This window comes from Ambystoma mexicanum, chromosome 12, assembly GCF_040938575.1.
Source record: "Ambystoma mexicanum isolate Mex_15411 chromosome 12, UKY_AmexF1_1, whole genome shotgun sequence".
Taxonomy (NCBI): Eukaryota; Metazoa; Chordata; class Amphibia; order Caudata; family Ambystomatidae; genus Ambystoma; species Ambystoma mexicanum.
In genome coordinates, this window is record NC_090936.1 from 641,499,140 (window position 1) to 641,513,960 (window position 14,821).

A 14,821-nucleotide genomic window follows, 5' to 3' on the forward strand; every position below is an offset into this window, starting at 1 on the left:
GACGACAAAATCATCCTCCACTTTAGATCCAGATTTGTTCGGAACATTGTATTGGATGCGGGTTCCGCTCTTATGTCGATGGGTTTCGACATCTCAGAAGTGTCTGAGCAAGCTGAATTCGATCACAGAGCAGACTTTCAAAAAACTAAACGTGACTTGTTCTATCAGGAACCACTGTTTTCTAACAAAACCGTGGAAAATAAGCTTCCCCGAAACGTGGAATCATTGTTAGAACGTGACCTGCATCCTGGCTCTGGAAGCATGAAAAAGACAATGGCCAGTAGTTCCCCTGAGACTGTACCAGGGAAACTCCCCACAGAGGATACCATCAAAATCACCATTAAAGGAGCTGGCATGACGGATCCGAGCCTTGGTGATTCGCAAAGCCCACAAGACCAAAGCGGAACACAAAAGGATTGGTCCTGGCTGGCTGAAGCATTAGGCAGATCCTCAAAACGGTAACGCCAAGTGGTAGAGGAGCCACGGGAACTTAAGATCGGATCCTGGAACACCAGGGGCTTCTCCCACCTATTTGTAGAACCCTGGCCGGACGCGCTAGATGTGGTCTGCCTTCAAGAGACGTGGATGACGAGTTGCCCAACTGTGGATGCCTACGAAGTGGCCTTCAACCCAGCCTTTAAAAAAACTAGAGGAAGACCAATGGCAGGTCTGTTGACAATTGTAAAAAAGAGTTTGGGTTGTCGTATCACAAACTCTCTAAACCTATCACCCTTTATACTACTGTCAACGATAGCTTCGGATGGGTCCCGAACTGACAACTCGACTCTTTTCCATATATTTAATATATACTGGAATCACACTCAGGCCGGGTCAACTTCCTTCATAGATCTAGTCTCATCTAAAATTGACGATCTCTTACTTGAGAATGAGACAACAAACATAATAATTTGTGGAGACTTGAATATCAACTGTCTGGCAACAAGAATGAAAAACAACGAAGTCGTGTACACATCTAACAACGTGGCTTCAAAATGGATGGGGGAAATGGAAGCTAGAAATCTAGCGATGCTCAACGGAAATTCTGTCGGCGACATACCAGCTAAACCTACGTGGCGACGAGAAGATCAGAATTCCATCTTGGACTACTTCTTCGCCTCAGAAAAGATACAACAATCCATCAAGTCGCTTGAGGTAATACCGATGACTCAAAGCGATCACGACATGGTAATTCTCACCTTGTCAGCCGAAAATCAACCGTCCCAAGAACGATGGGAACATCGGATATTGGCTGAGCCAAACAGAGTGAGGCTAACACTGCTCTCTGCTGAAGTCTCCACAATTTCGAAAACTTTCATCAAACAGGATTGTGGAGTCGAATACGCACATCTATTACATCTGTTTGTGGAAAAAAAACAGGGTCTGAGAAACCATGGCTTTGCTAACAAACATAAATTCGATGTTGAGATTATGAGAAGAAAGAGAGAATTACGCGCCTCTATCAGACTCCTGAGACTCAGAGACTCTATAGACTCAGCTCGAGAAAAACGTGTCGCAAAACAGAAATACAAAAATTGGATGAGATCCCATAAAGCCCTTATGTTCCAAAACGATGCAGAATTAATGATGCAAAAAATGAATAACAAAAATTCGGCAGAGTTCTGGAGACTTCTAAACAACGAAGGGGCTCCTCAATCCGCATTGATGTCAAATATGGTACCAGCAGCAAGGTGGTCATCACATTTCAAAAACTTGTACAGCAAAAAAGGTACCTGGCCGGCCCCTGCAACACCAACTTTAATCAAATGGGACCTGACCTTCTCTAAAGCTGACATACTACAGATAATTAAGAACGCCAGTGCCTCAAGGGCTCCTGGCCCTGATGGTTTGACTAACTTTACCCTAAAACAAAATCCAGAGCCATGGGCGGACTTTTGTGTGGAACTCTTCACTCGAATCTGTAGAAGACGGGAATCTCCAAAATCTTGGAAGAAAGCAATAATTGTGCCCATCTTTAAGAAAGGAAATCGGCTTGAGCCAAAAAACTATCGACCAATAGCTCTTTTGGATGTATTGGGCAAAGTGTATGCAACCATGCTGCAACGAAAACTTTCACAATGGATTGTTGACAGTGGTCACCTTGATGAAAGACAAACAGGCTTTGTAAAGGGGGTCGGCTGTGGTCTTAACCTTCTGCTGATAAATTTGTTGAAAATGGAAGCCATTAGAGCTGGGAGTAAGGTCTATCTTGCTCTGATCGACTTTTCCCAGGCGTTTGACTCCATCGATCGAGAACTACTTTGGACAAAAATGTCTAACTGGGGGTGTCCTGAGAGTCTGTTAGCTGCCATCAAAGAAATCCACTCTGCCACCACCATCAGAGTGCGCCTTGACCAAGGTGGACTGCTCACAGAAGAAATTAACACTTTTCGTGGTGTCAAGCAAGGTTGCCCTTTGGCGGCGATCATTTTCAACCTTTTTCTCTCGGACATTGGTTTCGCAATTAATGAGCCACGATCCTTCTCCCCCATGTTACACGGCTCTGCATTAGGCTGGATGTTGTATGCTGATGATTTGATCTTGTTGGACTCTACCCCAATCGGCCTCCAGCGCAAAATAAATGCAGTTGAACGTTACGTGGAAAAAAATGGATTGCTCATTAACAACTTGAAAAGCGAAATATTAACACTACAGAATTTGCAAACTGGATGCTGCCGGAAAAATAACAAATTCAGATGGCACCTGGGAAAGGAAACACTTACTATGGTGGAAAGCACCAGATATCTTGGGATGCAAATTAACACAAACATAAATGATAGCCCCTGGATGGAGATCACGAAGACGAAATGTCGACAATTAGCTTCCCAAGCATCGATTCTAAACAAAAAATATGGAAAGTTTTCACTCAAGCCAGTGATAGCTTTCTATCAACAGAAGGTGGTTCCAGCCTTGATATACGGTGCAGAGAATGCCTTTGGATGCTCGGCTGAATTCTGGTCAACACTAGAACACATTTTTTGGGTAAAAATTCTACATCTTCCGAACAGCACTCCCACATCCTGCATACGCTACGAGTTAGGCATGATCTCGCTTGAAGCTCGGATCATGTGGAACACCTTGGCCTTATTCAGGAAAACTGTGATGCCTGTAATAGCACCTCAATTTAAAATATTAAGCAATCCTGGCAATGCCAAGCCAGACTGTCTCCTAGCCCGGTGGTACAAAAGATGCCAAGAACTGTTAACCACTCATGGAACGAATATCAAAACTCTTCAGGCCAATCCAGAACTGGTGAAGAAAAAGATCTGGGAAGCAGACTGGATTCAAACTAGTGAAGACAGAAGAAAGACTAAAGCAATGAAGGATGCCCCAGCTGAGGCACGAGCATTCAACACACTACAAAACTACGTAGTCTTGTTCCCGGACAACGCAAAAAGGGCCACATACATGAGATTTCGCCTAAACCTATTCAGAACTAAAGATCGGACAAAGAACTGGATAGGAAAAGTTGCTTCGAACACCGTATGTAGGTATTGCAAAATCTGCGACGAATCACTTAAACACCTTGTCTTATTCTGCCCATTCTTCAAACCACAAAGAAATAAACATATGGGACAAATAGTTTCTGAGCACGCATTAATGAATGCAGAAGAATGGTGGCAGCTGATGTTTTCTGGTTCCAACACAAAACTGACAAGGGTTCTAACCGTGTTTTTGCAGGAAATTGAAGAGATCCTTGATTCGGTGAATACCGAAGAGGAAGGTTGACGGTACAGGCTCGTACGGCTTGTTATCAGATAAAGCTCAACCGGTGTCATATGTCAAGGTTCCCTTGGCCCTTGCTGTGGACTCCTGCTTTCTCATGTCTGTATCTTGAAACATGATCTCATGTATGTTTCTGAACGTGGAAATGGAGGACTTGTGTTTTTCTTGTTTTTAAAGGTTTTTTATAAACCAATAAAATAAAAAATAAAAAATATATATATATATTTGTACAGCATTTAAACACCCAGAATATCGCCTACATACTAACGTACTGCGTCGATGTTCTCCACACAACATGTTAAGTGCAGTGGAATTTATATGTGACAGGTTTTGAACACACATCACCCCCCACTTATCAAGCATGCATGTCAATGTCCCATCAGAAAAATTCATGCTACAATGTCAGGGAAGTATGTTCATTGTGGGCTTCAATGTACAGTATCAGGTCAATGTAACTATATGTCAACACCAGCAACGACTATATATACATTATTGTATCTACTTTACGATTACGCACATGTGCAGTACAACATCACATATTTAGGACTGCCCTTCCTCTTCGATAATCACACAAAATAATCCATGTTCATGTTTGCGACATCCCCGGATATAAGTGGCAAACTTTGAATGCGCCTAAACGGGATGTACTAAAGTGATTACTGGAGATGCTGGGATAATCACCTGCATTTACGCCTAATATTCACTTAATAACATCAATGCTCATGTTGCAATGAGAAACATGCTAAATGCATTTAATTGTTAACATTTTACATGTGTAAAATGCATAGCTATATATAAGAAATTGCTTTTCGCAGGTCCTCCAGCAACATACTAAGCAAACAGTTACACAGTTAAGCATGTTGAGTAATGCATTTAATTATAAACATAATAGTGATTCTACATTCTCAAACACTTAAGCATGTCAAGCAAAATAAAGCACCTTAACCAAGTGTGTTACATGAGATTTAGTAAATTGCAAGTGCTTCATTGTATCATCTTTTTACAGCAATGAAATAGTTAAAGAAACTTGTGATTGTCGGAAGCTGGCATGACTGTTTTCAGGCAATGAAATAGTTAAAGAAAGGTATGCTTGTTAAAAGCTGGCAAACTTCTCCTTCATCATATGACTTTTTTTCCTGCCAAATAGTTAAAGAAACTTGTGATTTTCAGACGCTGGCACACCTTCTGCGTCTTTGTATGACTTTTCCCCCCAGCAATGAAATAGGTAAAGAAACTTGTGATTTTCAGACGCTGGCACACCTTCTGCGTCTTTGTATGACTTTTCCCCCCAGCAATGAAATAGGTAAAGAAACTTGTGATTGTCAGAAGCTGGCACAGAAACAACGGCCATGAGAAGCCAACAGCAAGTAAAACCTCAGTATTTATAAAAGTGCACTAAATGACACTGCCACCTTGAGGCAACAATATGAAATGCAGGCAATCATCCCATCAGCCCCAATAAACCTTTTAGAAAGTCCCAGAACTGCAAATCATTCCAAAATTAATTAATCGTGTTTGAATTACTGTTAATAGATGTATTTCACAATGTTTGTTTAAACATGGGCTATATTACATATTTCACCATAACACATAAAATAAAAATCACAGCATTTTACAGACTGAGTACATGTAATCAATGCGGGCAATACGTTATCTGTGTCTCTTATGACTGAAAGCATATGTAATGCTTGCACGAATGTTTGTGTAATGTTACATATGTATGTACAATAGATCAACTTGAAAGTTTTCATTTATGAGTAAACACACCTTATTTGTTCTGTATGCAGTTAGCATGTATTAAACACAGCACGCAATCGGTATAGTTGCGCAGTACGTTGTTTGTATCACTGCGTTGCCGTGTATATATGTAACCGTGCAATCGATAAGGTCTTCATGTGTGCTCGACATAGCACACAGTTGGGATGGGGCAAATGTATTGGTAAAATGAGAGAACGCACCGTATATTTTGAATTTGGAAGTTTCAAACATGCCTTATGGCTGCATTGGCCATTTGGAAATCAGGATGCGGTTGGTATTTGTTAAACACGCTACGCAGCTGGTATCACTGCATAGTACACGGTTGCTATTGTTGAGTACTGGAGTGTATGCAACAGTGTAAGCAGTAAGGTCTGTGTGTGTGTTCCATGCAGTACCGGTCGTTGTGGGCATGTAGACACTGGCAAAATAAGTGAACATACCGGATATTTTATAGTTGAAGTTTCAAGCCACAAACTCTTTGTGGGTGTTTAACAAAGTACATGGTTGGCAAGTTGGCGTATGCAGTATTAAAAAGTTAACATGCCTTGGGCGGGATCCACAAAGCATTTTTCAGTGGGATCGCGCCATTGTAAAGCGCTTTTATAAATCGGGCGCCTTGTGTTTTCAATTGAGCATTTTGAAACCATTAAGCAGTTTGTGTTTGAATCAGTGAGGTCGTCGCATGCCCTTTGTTCTATGCAGTCCGCCGTTGGTGTCCTGGCAGTTCATGTTTCTGCGTGCATGTTCTATGTTTTTAACCTAGGGTTCCATCGTAATGACGTATTTTTCTTATAGAAAACAGCTCAGTGTGCAATGCGTATAACCTTTATATCTTGTCAATGGGCAAGTGAATGTAGTTTTGTGTGCACCAATTCATTGTGATATGTACTTGCGTGTGCAAAATCATTCAAAATCACACGTCCACTTTTAAGATATGTGGGCGGAACGTTTTTATTTTTTCCTATGCGAAAACCTGGCAAAATGTGATGAAAATAAAATTCTTTTTAAGCATGATGGCGTCTATGTATAATTATAAAACTTGGCATGCAGGGGCAGCTACCTCCAAATATTACTTGCTTATATGTCCATTGTTTTTCATGCAAGGCTTCAAAAGTTATTCCAAAATATTACAACCTGCCTTATAAGTATAAGGCAGGCACCTCCCTTATGCAGTCCGGTCCTAACAGGTAAGTAAGCTGTGCAGTGTTCTGGTGAAGTTTCACTGTTCCTATACTTTTATTTGAAAAATAAACTCTTCTGGAATGGTTTAGTTTTGAAATAAAAGTGTAGGAAGAAGTTGACGCTTGCACTTCAGTGCACTGCACTGAACATTCCCTTAAATAGCAGGTGTGTTTGTTTGTGGTTTGGTTTGTATGTGGGAGGGGGTGCTGTGATGTGTTTGTGGAGATTGGGGGCAGGCCAGCAGGGAACATAGTTCCACTACTTCTTTTCGTACACTTCGACCACTGAGTAGTGCCAACAGGTAGGTAAAACAAATGTATTTCAAAAGCACCTCGTGCAGAACTCAGGTAAGTATTGCAAACTAGGGGTACGCTAGGGAGTGGATACAATCCTTATGGGGCAAGGGGAGCTCTGAAACAGGTATGTAAACTTGCAAATCGTACATTGGTCTTCCAGGTGACCACCCCTAAGGTACGCTGAATCGTCTGAGACTCTTGCTTCAGGTGCTGTTTCCAGTGATAACGGTCAAGTGCTGCGCGCGCGTGCAGTGGCTGAAGAGAGAGTCAGGATTGGATCTGGCTATACTGCTGTTCCAATCACCGGGTGACAGGCTCACAGTGGGATAGACCAGACATCCCGGCACAGCCGCCACAGCGACTCCCACAATGAGCAGAGACCACCAGGACCCAACAGGTGAAGCAGTGCAGCAAAAAGACACGGCTCAGGGTCAGAGGCCCAGGAACCACCCGAGGACTTCAGCAGAGCCACCCGTCACTGACCTGACCTTTTGCCTTCAAATGGAAAGTGTAGACCTGAACTGGGTACCTTACTCTTATGGACTGGTCGGAAGCCCTGCATCATCGCATTACAACGGTCCAAGTGGTTGCCGGGTATACATTTGACTTGTTCCCACCTGGGACTGGAATGCTCTGTTTGATGGGCACCTCCTGCCTTGTTGCTAAACACTTGGCATACTCATTGCCTGCTAAGATCTTACCAACCTACTGTTAAAATCTCCCCATGAGCAAGAGCCTGCTAAACCCAAGGTCTGACTGCATTGCTCCTGAGAGCCTGCACCACCTGTCCTGGAGTTGGTCTGCTGCTGCCTACTGCAACAAAGGGTCTTCCAGTTTGCAGGTACGGAGAATTCTTCAATCTTTTTGGGTTTCTCTGCAAGGGCCAGATTGAATGGTCTGTAGAAGCCTAGAACCTGCAGCAGATGAGCCTCAGCAACTAAGTTTATGATGAGCACTGTTGTCCTTGCTGATTTCCTGTCCTCTATGGTCTGGTTTTGCAAGTCTTACTCTGGGAATGTAGAGCTAATCTGAGTGTCCGACCCCCGTTGACTTGCATTTGGTGTAGGGTCATAACATAAAGTAGCTCCTTCCTGGGGTTTGTTAGTCTACAGTCTCCATAGCTGGAGAACTGGCTGAGAACTTACAAAATCCTCCTTGAAGCCAACTGCTTGTAACAGCCCCAACTCCGAAAAGGTTAGGGATGGACTTCTAAGCCAGTGTTCTTGTGTCACATCCATTTTAAGGCTTGCGAATTTACATCTATATTTTCTCCCCAAATTAAGACCTTAAAAGACATGTGGACCTCATTACGATGTAGGAGGTAGCCATGGTGCTATTAGCACCATGGCTACCCCCTTACTGCATTCCGGGTCTGGGTTCCCGAAATAGGGACTTACTGGGTCATTCCAACCTTGGAGGACTCGGTAAGTCCCCATTCCGGGAACCATTCCCCATTCCCATTCGAGCCCCCATAGGGCTCAATGGGAATGGGGATGGAGCTAATAACGGTATCGCAATTTGCTGTACCGTTATTAGCTTTGAAGTCCCTTAACGGGTCCCTTCCATAACGCCTGGTAAGACCAGGCGTTAAGGAAGGGACCCGCTAAGGGACCTCGGAATAGGGTGGTAAGGGATTACCGGCACCGATGTCCTTACCAGTGCCGGTAATCCCTTACCACCGACCTCGTAATGAGGCCCATGGACTTTTTATACACTAAGATACCTAAAGTGATGGGTAATGTATTTTGGTCGACCAAACCATGAATATATGTTTAAAAGGAATTATTTTTGAACATTGATTCCTTTCTCAATTCCATTTGCTACTTGCCCCTCAACTCTTCCTTAGCCACTTGCTGGTGACACCACCAAAGGCCTGGGTGATGTCATTTTAGGACGAAGATCTCGATTAGTGTGCTTTAAGTTGCACCTTAAGTCTAGTTTCCTTTTTGCCTGCGTTACTGGACTTTGGCATTTGCACTTTACTTCCAATAGCACATAGCTGATCAGTAACAATTATGAGCAGTGGCTGTTGTCTTCCACTTTTGTATAACGAGCATTTGTACTTCGCACAGCTATTTGCTTGGACTTTATTAGTTAGCACCGAAGCGGGACAATTTATCTTGAAAACCCCATGGGCGTTTATACGTTTTGATGATGCTTTATTAAGGGTGGTCAAATGAGGATTAGTGATTCTACTGTGACATTTTCCAGCTTGGTAACAGGTGAATGGGCGCACTCTGACCCCCTGGCCCTCCTCGGAACCATCATGGAGGCGGTAGTCTTGGCAGAGCACTCGCAGGCTTCCAGGCAGCACCGGAGCTTCCCTTCTCCTAGTCCCGCCTCCCTGTGCCTCCCCCTGGCCCTGATTGGCCAGCACCTTCTCTATGGGTTTGGGACGGATGTTGCTGCATGCCCGCTCCCTGTGCCATTTTCCAGCTTGGCAACAGGTGAGCGGGCGCACTCTGACCCCTTGGCCCGCCTTGGAACCATCACTGGTATCTAACATCTTACCAGGTGAGTGTCGCGCCCCTGAAAGCCAGCAGGCCTAAAATCTAACGTTCTGGCCAAATCCGACAGCCTCCAGGCCCTGCTGCCTTTCATGTTTGTCTGTCTTTTCCCTCCTCCTTCCCCGCCCACCGTCACCTGATTGGTGCTCCATCTAGGCCTTAACAGACACTCCTAGGGCAGCCCTCTGCCCGGCAGCCCCTACGGCTAAGGACCCCTAGGAAAAGAACGCCTCCAACAGAGGCGGCTCCAAATAAGTGTCTGCATGAGTCAGCAGCGGAAGCCAGTGAAGCCAGCAGCTTAACAGACACCAACAAAAAAACTAAGTGTGACGTGGGTGGGGTGTAGAGCAATTACTCTACACTAGAAAGTCCCTGCCACTCTACCTACCTTCCCATAACTTAGACTGCCATAGACTTAGCCCATGCATACTTAGAAAGATATGTTCGACCAGCTGGATTTTATCCATGACAGTATTTGAAATGTTGCCTTGCACTGCATCCTAACACATTAGTCAATGTTAACAAGTGTCACACCTGGAGGGAACTGTGGATTCTAGCCTGTGCCTCTCTAGATAGATTTGCAATAGTCGGCACTTGCCTACTTAGATGGAATTAGGAAGACTAGCCTACATCACACTTGATTGAACACTGATAGAAATGTGCTTGTTGGCATGCACTGCATCCAGCAAGAACTCTTAGCTTTGGCCTGCCTCACATCTAGATTGGATTATGAATGTTAGCACATGCCACACATAGAGGGAATTTGAATGTTAGCATGTATCCAAACATAGAATTGAGACCATTAGCCTGCGCCGCATAGACAGGATTGTGATTTTTAGCATGCGCCATACTTCGATGAAACTGTGTATATGTTAGCATGTACCACATTTAGATGGAATTATTAACCTTAGCCTGCGTCGCATCTAGGCAGGATTGTGAATGGTAGCATTCGCCATACTTAGATGAAACTGTAAATGTTAGCATGTACCACACTTAGATGGAATTCTTATTTTAGCTTGCGTCACATCTAGACTGGATTGTGAATGTTAGCATGCACCACACTTAGATGGAATTCTTAACTTTAGCTTGCATCACATTTAGACAGGATTGTGAATGTTAGCATGCGCCACACCTAGATGGAATTCTTAACTTTAGCTTGCGTCACATCTAGACAGGATTGTGAATGTTAGCATGGACCACACTTAGATGGAATTCTTAACCTTAGCCTGCGTCGCATCTAGACAGTAGTGTTAATGTTAGCATTCACCATACTTAGATGAAACTGTGAATGTTGGCATGTGCCACACTTCGATGGAATTCTTAACTTTAGCTTGCATCACATGTAGACAGGATTGTGAATGTCAGCATGTGCCACACTTGGATGAAATCATGATCACTAGCATGCCTCCCATCTAGACAGAATATTGAAAATTAGCAAGTGCTGCACCCAGATGAAATAGTGAATGTTAGCAAGCATCACACCTAGACATAATTGAAAAGACAGCAATGCCAACTAACCAATCCACTAACAATTTCATCCTTCTGCATACACCTCTCAAACTCTAACAAAACACAACCACAAGCCTAAACCACAGCAATGTGCACAAACGTCACTACAATGCAACAACAAAGCAAACCACACATAGACTTGCACAACAGAACACGACAACTACCGACCACAAAACACCCCAAGCCCAGCCAACGGACCCACCGGGCTGAGGCTGCCAACAGCACATCACTGCTCTCTTGCACTTTTCCAGCTTAGTCCCACTCCCTTTTTCAGAGCCGCCAGAGCGCCAGTGGACCACTCCGGTGGTGAGAGTGTGCGGTACAAATATCCTTTAACATTAACATTAACATGAGGAATACGCTCCAGGGCAGCCTCTCTACAAAGCTGAGAACAACAGCAGTGTGCTGCTAAGTCACAGGACCACAAGGCAAGGATCTGTGGAGTTCCAAGCTCCAGCTCACGCTGGTGACTCTAGCAGCAAAGGGATCTGGTCTCTGAGTTGTCAGGGCCAGAATGGTTCCCAGGATGCATCCGAAGGCCACCAATGACATGGCCTTGATGCAGAACACAGACCAGTTGTTCCTACCAGTTGCAAGGAGGAGTCAGCAGCAGATACTTGGTCTGTGTAATGCTGGTTTGCTCCTGTGGCAATTCTCCTTCAGCAGCAGTCTTCTCTTCTTTGGACCCCTGGTCCCTTTGGGTGACCTCCAGAATTATGGAAAGCTCCTCTTATTATCCAATTCCAGCACTGGGGTTACTCCACCTCACCAATGGCAGGGATCTGCACCATTCAAACATAAAAGGGCTGCCCGATCATGGCCTGTACCTCACCCTACATCTGCTGACAACAGGCATCCCCTGTGCATAAGAGTGCATCAGAAAATGTAGAAAAATATGGTCTACTGCCACCAGGCCCTCTTAGAAACATCAAAAAGACAAGTCAAATGTTGCCAGACAACAGAGAGCAAAAGGGATGCAAGGTGCCCAAGCAGCACTCCACTGTAAATGTGTGTGTGCTAAATTAAAATAATACAGAAATCCTGACTTAGGGAAACAGTTCTCCTGGACGGGTAGCCTTGAGGGCTCACAATGTCCACCACCCCCAGAAAATACACTGAGCAGGTAGTGAAGACAAAAAAGCTTAACTTACCTAATAAATCAGGCTAGAATGTAAAACATAAACAAAATGTCAGGGTTCCTGTAGGGATGGGACGGACACCAGTGACTTGTACAATTCTTTATTTCACTTTAAAACTATTTACATATATAAAAAGCCCCAACAGCAGCTCCTGACCGATCCTCTCTTTCAAATGCCCTCTTCTCTGCCATGCGCGCTCCTTCTCTCACACTTTTACATTCTACGCTTCACATTGTACCCCACCTTCCTTGTTCCATATTAACTTTACTGGAAACTGCATAGGATACTATTTGTATTTGTATTTGTTTTATTTGTAACGCGCACCATCAGGCCCGGAGGCATCAGGGAGCAACTTTAGACAAGGTTACATAAGCATACATATATTCAAAACTTTAAAAGACAGTGCATAGTATTCAGGGCAAGGAAAAGGGGGTGTTGAAGATTAACAGCAATATATATATTTACAGAGTAGAGAGTAAGGCAGGAGTTTTCCTGGGACAAGTTCCCAGGAGCATAGCGGTCCAGATATCAAGGCTGGTTGAAGAGCCAGGATTTTGTTTTGGATTTGAAGGCACTAAAGCATTCTTCAGATCTGATGGTGAGGGGGAGGGCATTCCAAAGCTTGGAAGCTAGGACGGGGAAGCTAGATCCACCCGCTTTTTGTAGTTTGAACCTAGGGATGATTAGGCAGTGGGTCTGGGCAGTTCTTTGCGGGCGGGTAGGTGCGTGGCGGGGTAGCCGGCTGCAGAGATACAGGGGGCTTGTTTAGCTAGGCATTTGTGGTTAAGGCCTAAGACTTTCAGAGAAATTCTGTTTGACCGGTAGCCAGTGTAAGTTGGATCTAGATTCCGAGATGTGGTGGTTTCAAAGGATGTTTAATGCCGCTCTAATGGCGTTATTTTGGGTTATTTGCAGTTTGTTCAGATTCTCTTGGATAGTTCCTAGGTAGAGGGCACTCCCATAGTCGATTTTGGCCATGATGAGAGTTCTGGCCAATGTGACCGTGTTTGGGGTGGTCAGAAATGGCCTGCAAGATGCAATGAGTTTGCAGGTGTATGCTGCGGCAGATCTGACTGCATTTGTTTGTCAGGATAGGGATAAGGTGGCGTCAAGGTAGACGCCTAAAGTTTTGGTGTCTTTCGAAACTTGGATGGTGTTGCCGTCGATGATAAACGATTGGTAGGACGGCTCAAGTTTACTAAGACGTTGCGTAGTGCCCAAGATGAGGATCTCAGTCTTGTCATCGTTGAGGCATAACTGCTGTTGCACCATCCAAGCTTGGATGACCAGTTAGACATCGTTCAGGGCCTTAGTGTCAGCTAAGTAGTCTCCAGTGATGGGAATGCGTATTTGGGTGTCATCAATGTAATTGGTGTAGGAGACACCCAGATAGTCAAGCACATCGAAGAGCGGTTTTGTAAAGACATATAAAGTGTTGGCGACACACAAGAGCCCTGGGGAACGCGCAGTGAATAGGGGACGGATCTGCAGCTGCGGATTTAAAAAAGACACGCATAGATCTATTACTCAAGAATGATTTGATCCAGGCCGTAGCTGATGGTGAGAAATGGGCGGCAGAGTGAAGATGCTTGCATATGATTTGGTGATTGACCAGATCGAAAGCCGCAGAGAGATCAAGTAGAAGTAACAAGGCAAGTTTGCCGTTGTCCTTCAGAACTTCAATTTGAGTTTTTAAGTCTAGTAGAGCTGTCTCTGTTCCATGTCTGGGGCGGAAACCAGATTGTTTAAGACCGAGAAGATTATTGGCTTCCAAGTACTCTTGAATTTGCAGGTATGCTGCACGGTCGAGAATTTTTAACAGGAACGGGACAGTAGTAATGGGTCGGTAGTTAGTGGGTATGCTAGGGTCGAGGGAGGGTTTTTTGAGCAGGGGGATCACCCAGGCATCCTTAAGGTTATCAGGGACAATTCCTGTTTTGAGCGAGGCATTGATAAAGGATGTGATAAATGGGGCCAGATCGTGGGCAGATTCCTTAATAATTGGGGCAGGGCAGGGATCGCCCTGGCAGTTGGACGGTTTGATCCTCAGGATAATGTTTTCCACCTCCGCAGTGGTGAGCGGCGAGAAGGCAAATCGTTTGAGGTTGGGCAAGTCAGGGGAGAGGGCCCCCGCTGCGGTAGGATGGCGATTGTCCAGTTTCAAGCTGTCTTGTTTGTCTGTGATTTTGGATTGAAGCATGCTGATTTTATTCAGTAACGCTGCCTGAATGTTAGCACACCATTTGCTATCTTTAATGCAAGTGTTGGGGGGGGGGATAACGGGGGTTTCAAGCTTTTTTAAGATCTTAAAGAGTTCCTTAGAATTGGAGTCGGCTTGTAAGATGCGGTTATTAAGGGACTCTTTTTTCGCCTCTATAATGGCTGCTTTGTAGGTGAGCGATGCCAGGAAGAAGCCATCCTTGTGCACATCAGAAGGGTGGCTTTTCCAACGGTTTTCGGCACATCGTTTGGTTTTGCGGAGTACTCTTAATTGTGGAGTGAACCAGGAGTTCAAGTGTGCCCGTGATTTGGCCTTCCTCAGTTTGATGGGGGCCATAGAGTCTATAGCTGTCAACATGCTGCAGTTATAGATGTCAGCTAAGGTGGTACGGTCATTACAAGAGTCAGTGGCCACTTTAAGCGTAGGAAGTAGCAAAGGGAGAAGTTTCTCCTTGGTTATGTCCTTTTTGTTTCTGGTCGGGAGAGC